Below are 5,684 nucleotides of genomic sequence, written 5' to 3' on the forward strand. Positions count from 1 at the left end.
CACCATCCCCAAGCGCCATCCCCGACCGCCACCCCCCGACCGCCACAAGGCGACCGCCACCAGCCGACCGCCACAAGGCGACAGCCACCATCCCCAAGCGCCACCCCCGACCGCCACAAGGCGACCGCCACCAGCCGACCGCCACAAGGCGACAGCCACCATCCCCAAGCGCCATCCCCGACCGCCACCCCCCGACCGCCACAAGGCGACCGCCACCAGCCGACCGCCACAAGGCGACAGCCACCATCCCCAAGCGCCACCCCCGACCGCCACCAGCCGACCGCCACCAGCCGACCGCCACCATCCCCAAGCGCCATCCCCGACCGCCACCCCCCGACCGCCACAAGGCGACCGCCACAAGGCGACAGCCACCATCGCCAAGCGCCACCCCCGACCGCCACCAGCCGACCGCCACCAGCCGACCGCCACCAGCCGACCGCCACCATCCCCAAGCGCCATCCCCGACCGCCACCCCCCGACCGCCACAAGGCGACCGCCACCAGCCGACCGCCACCAGCCGACCGCCACAAGGTGACAGCCACCATCCCCAAGCGCCATCCCCGACCGCCACCCCCCGACCGCCACAAGGCGACCGCCACCAGCCGACCGCCACAAGGCGACAGCCACCATCCCCAAGCGCCACCCCCGACCGCCACCAGCCGACCGCCACCAGCCGACCGCCACAAGGCGACAGCCACCATCCCCAAGCGCCACCCCCGACCGCCACCAGCCGACCGCCACCAGCCGACCGCCACCATCCCCAAGCGCCATCCCCGACCGCCACCCCCCGACCGCCACAAGGCGACCGCCACAAGGCGACAGCCACCATCCCCAAGCGCCACCCCCGACCGCCACAAGGCGACCGCCACCAGCCGACCGCCACCAGCCGACCGCCACCATCCCCAAGCGCCATCCCCAAGCGCCACCCCCGACCGCCACCAGCCGACCGCCACCGGCCGTTCGCGGTGTGCGCCGCCGTTCCCCAAGCACCCTCCGGGACGAAGCCGGAGCCAGAGAATAGCAGCGGCCGTGCGTAAAAGCTGCGGCCGGGCCTCGCGGAAGGTCCCCCGGGCAGCGAGCTGCCGAGCCCCGGCCTCCAGCTTCCACCAGGTAATAGGACCGGGCGCGCGCAAAAGCTGGGGCCGGGCCTGGCGGAAGGTCCTCGGGCATCCAGCGAGATCACACGGCCCCCACCGGAGGCGGCTAGCGCCTCCGTAGAGTAGTGCCGGCCCGTGGAAGCGGCCGCCCGTCAGCCTGCGTTGCCGCTGGTCGAAAAATGCACTAAGTGCCAAACCCCATTCATTTACAACGGCGTGTCCGCCAGAGGGCGCACTTCCCCCGGCGGACCAGCCGGCGGGGCTCGTTAGAGAGTGTATCCGCCTGGCGGTGCCTCCTGGCCGGCCTGGATTCCGGACCGCGACCGCTCACTCGCGGGACCCTAATCGGCCCGCGGACCAGCCGGCGGGTCCTCCGTGAAAGCCTATCCGCCTGGCGGTGCCTCCTGGCCGGCCTGGATTCCGGACCGCGACCGCTCACTCGCGGGACCCTAATCGGCCCGCGGACCAGCCGGCGGGTCCTCCGTGAAAGCCTATCCGCCTGGCGGTGCCTCCTGGCCGGCCTGGATTCCGGACCGCCACCGCTCACGTCGCGGGACCCTAATCGGCCCGCGGACCAGCCGGCGGGACCTCCGTGAAAGCCTATCCGCCTGGCGGTGCCTCCTGGCCGGCCTGGATTCCGGACCGCCACCGCTCACTCGCGGGACCCTAATCGGCCCGCGGACCAGCCGGCGGGACCTCCGTGAAAGCCTATCCGCCTGGCGGTGCCTCCTGGCCGGCCTGGATTCCGGACCGCCACCGCTCACTCGCGGGACCCTAATCGGCCCGCGGACCAGCCGGCGGGACCTCCGTGAAAGCCTATCCGCCTTGGCCGGTTCCCCGGCCGGCCACGGGTGGCGAGAATCCGGCCTCCTCGCCCGGAGCGCGCTTCGACTTGGGCGAAAAATGCACTAAGTGCCAAACCCCATTCATTTACAACGGCGTGTCCGCCAGAGGGCGCACTTCCTCCGGCCGGCGGGGCTCGTTGGAGAGCGCGTCCGCCTTCGCCGGTTCCCCGGTCGGCCGCGAACGGCGAAAAGCCGGCCTCTTCCCCCGGAGCCCGGTGGGCGAATTTTTTTTTTTTTTTTTTTTTTTTTTTTTTTTCAAAGTGCCAACGGCTCTCGCGCCGCGATGCGTCCGCCTTCGCCGGTTCCCAAGTCGGCCACGAACGGCCAAAAATCGGCCTCTTCCCCGGAGCCCGGTCGGCGAATTTTATTTTATTTTTTTCCAAAGTGCCAACGGCTCTCGCGCCGCGATGCGTCCGCCTTCGCCGGTTCCCCGGTCGGCCACGAACGGCGAAAAATCGGCCCCTTCCCCCGGAGCCCGCATGATTATACGCGATGTTAATATTTATTTAATTATTAAATAAATACATACATATGTTTATTAATAATATACGCGGTGTTGATATGTATTTAATTATTACGTATATTGTGAATAAACTAACGGTGATTTTACACGATTTGACTACATGCGTGACCGTGATATAGTGCCGAGGGCTCCCGCGCCGTCACGCGTCCGCCTCGGCACGTGGGGTACCACGGGTCGCCCGCGGCAGCGAGCGTTCGGCTCGCGGGGGCCCGCGGGGTGTTATTAGGGAGTGCGGCAGCCGTGCCGAGGCTCCGGCCGGCCGCCGGAAGTCCCGCGGGGGAGCGTCGGAGCTCCGCGAGGCCGGCCGGGGAGCCTCTTAGTCATCGCCCGCGCTCGCGGTGGTCCCGGTCGCTTAAAGTGCCGCGGGAGGCGTAGCGATGCGAGTGAGTGTGCGCCAAGTGCGAGAGGCGGTGCATTTACGCGCCGTGTCCGCGAGAGGGAGGCAATTCCCCGTTGCGACCTCCGGGAGATCAGCGGGCCGCCGAAAAGGCTCAGCCGGGGTGCCTGGAGCCTCCTCGGGCGTCGAGTTAGGAGGGGGGCGCGCGGAGAACCGGCTGGATGTCCCCTGGAAGCTCAGCGGGCCGTGGGAAAGGCTTGGCCGGGGTGCCTGGAGCCTCGGCCGGCTTAAAAAGGTGGGAGGGGGGCGCGCGGAGAACCGGCTGGAGGTCCCCTGGAAGCTCAGCGGGCCGTGGGAAAGGCTTGGCCGGGGTGCCTGGAGCCTCGGCCGGCTTAAAAAGTTGGGAGGGGGGCGCGCGGAGAACCGGCTGGAGGTCCCCTGGAAGCTCAGCGGGCCGTTCAAAACGCTTAGCCGAGGTGCCTGGAGCCTCGGCCGGCTTAAAAGTGAGGAGGAAAGCGCGCGGAGAACCGGCCGGAGGTCCCCTGGAAGCTCAGCGGGCCGTGGGAAAAAGCTTAGCCGGGGTGCCGGAAGCCTCGGCCGGCTTAAAACGTGAGGAGGAAAGCACCGGGAGAACCGGCTGGAGGTCTTCTGGAAGCTCAGCGGGCCGTGGAGAAAGCTTAGCCGGGGTGCCGGAAGCCTCGGCCGGCTTAAAATGTGAGGAGGAAACCGGCTGGACGTCTTCTGGAAGATCAGCGGGCCGTGGAAAATGCTAAGCCGAGGTGCTGGTTGTCGAATAAGGCTCCGCCATCTCGTAGAAGGTGCTAATAAAGTTCATATCCGCTCGGCTGGAGGTAATTGGCCAGCGGACCGGCCGGCGGGACCTCCGTGACCGCCTATCCGCCTGGCGGTGCCTCCTGGCCGGCGTGCATTCCGGGCCGCGACCGCTCACTTACGGGACCCTGATTGGCCCGCGGACCGGCCGGCGGGACCTCCGTGACCGCCTATCCGCCTGGCGGTGCCTGCTGGCCGGCGTGCATTCCGGGCCGCGACCGCTCACTTACGGGACCCTGATTGGCCCGCGGACCGGCCGGCGGGACCTCCGTGACAGCCTACCCGCCTGGCGGTGGCTGCTGGCCGGCGCGGATTCCGGGCCGCGACCGCTAACTTACGGGACCCTAATTGGCCCGCGGACCAGCTGGCGGGACCTCCGTGACAGCCTACCCGCCTGGCGGTGCCTCCTGGCCGGCGTGGATTCCGGGCCGCGACCGCTAACTTACGGGACCCTAAACGGCCCGCGGACCAGCTGGCGGGACCTCCGTGACCGCCCATCCGCCTGCCGGTGCCTCCTGGCCGGCGTGGATTCCGGGCCGCGACCGCTAACTTACGGGACCATAAATGGCCCGCGGACCAGCTGGCGGGACCTCCGTGACCGCCTATCCGCCTGGCGGTGCCTCCTGGCCGGCCTGGATTCCGGGCCGCGACCGCTCACCTACGGGACCCTAAATGGCCCGCGGACCAGCCGGCGGGACCTCCGTGACAGCCTATCCGCCTCCCGGTGGCTGCTGGCCGGCGCGGATTCCGGGCCGCGACCGCTAACTTACGGGACCCCAATTGGCCCGCGGACCAGCCGGCGGGACCCCCGTGACCGCCTATCCGCCTTGGCCGGTTCCCCGGCCGGCCACGGATGGCGAGAATCCGGCCTCCTCGCCCGGAGCGCTCGTCGGCTTCGGCGAAAAATGCACTAAGTGCCAAACCCCATTCATTTACAATAGCGTGTCCGCCAGAGGGCGCAGTTCCCCCCGCGGACCGGCCGGCGGGACCTCCGTGACCGCCTATCCGCCTGGCGGTGGCTGCGGGCCGGCGCGAATTCCGGGCCGCGACCGCTAACTTACGGGACCCCGATTGGCCCGCGGACCAGCCGGCGGGACCTCCGTGACCGCCTATCCGCCTGCGCTGGTTCCCCGGCCGGCGCGAATTCCGGGCCGCGACCGCTAACTTACGGGACCCCGATTGGCCCGCGGACCAGCCGGCGGGACCTCCGTGACCGCCTATCCGCCTGCGCTGGTTCCCCGGCCGGCGCGAATTCCGGGCCGCGACCGCTAACTTACGGGACCCCGATTGGCCCGCGGACCAGCCGGCGGGACCTCCGTGACCGCCTATCCGCCTGCGCTGGTTCCCCGGCCGGCGCGAATTCCGGGCCGCGACCGCTAACTTACGGGACCCCGATTGGCCCGCGGACCAGCCGGCGGGACCTCCGTGACCGCCTATCCGCCTGCGCTGGTTCCCCGGCCGGCGCGAATTCCGGGCCGCGACCGCTAACTTACGGGACCCCGATTGGCCCGCGGACCAGCCGGCGGGACCTCCGTGACCGCCTATCCGCCTGCGCTGGTTCCCCGGCCGGCGCGAATTCCGGGCCGCGACCGCTAATTTACGGGACCCCAATTGGCCCGCGGACCAGCCGGCGGGACCTCCGTGACCGCCTATCCGCCTTCGCTGGTTCCCCGGTCGGCGTGTATTCCGGGCCGCGGCCGCTCACTTACGGGACCAAAATTGGCCCGCGGACCAGCCGGCGGGACCTCCGTGACCGCCTATCCGCCTGCGCTGGTTCCCCGGCCGGCGTGGATTCCGGACCGCGACCGCTAAATTACGGGACCCAAATTGGCCCGCGGACCAGCCGGCGGGACATCCGTGACCGCCTATCCGCCTTCGCTGGTTCCCCGGTCGGCCACAGATGACGAATATTCGGCCTCTCGCTCTGGAAGTCCTGCCGACTTAGCCGAAAATTTTCTAAGTGCCATCGGCTCTCGCTCGGAAAAGTGTCCGCCTCGTCTGGTTCCCCAGCTCGGCCTCAGAATTCGAAAATTCGGCCTCTCTGAGGTACC

This window comes from Syngnathus scovelli, unplaced genomic scaffold (assembly GCF_024217435.2).
Source record: "Syngnathus scovelli strain Florida unplaced genomic scaffold, RoL_Ssco_1.2 HiC_scaffold_283, whole genome shotgun sequence".
In the NCBI taxonomy this organism is placed as follows: domain Eukaryota; kingdom Metazoa; phylum Chordata; class Actinopteri; order Syngnathiformes; family Syngnathidae; genus Syngnathus; species Syngnathus scovelli.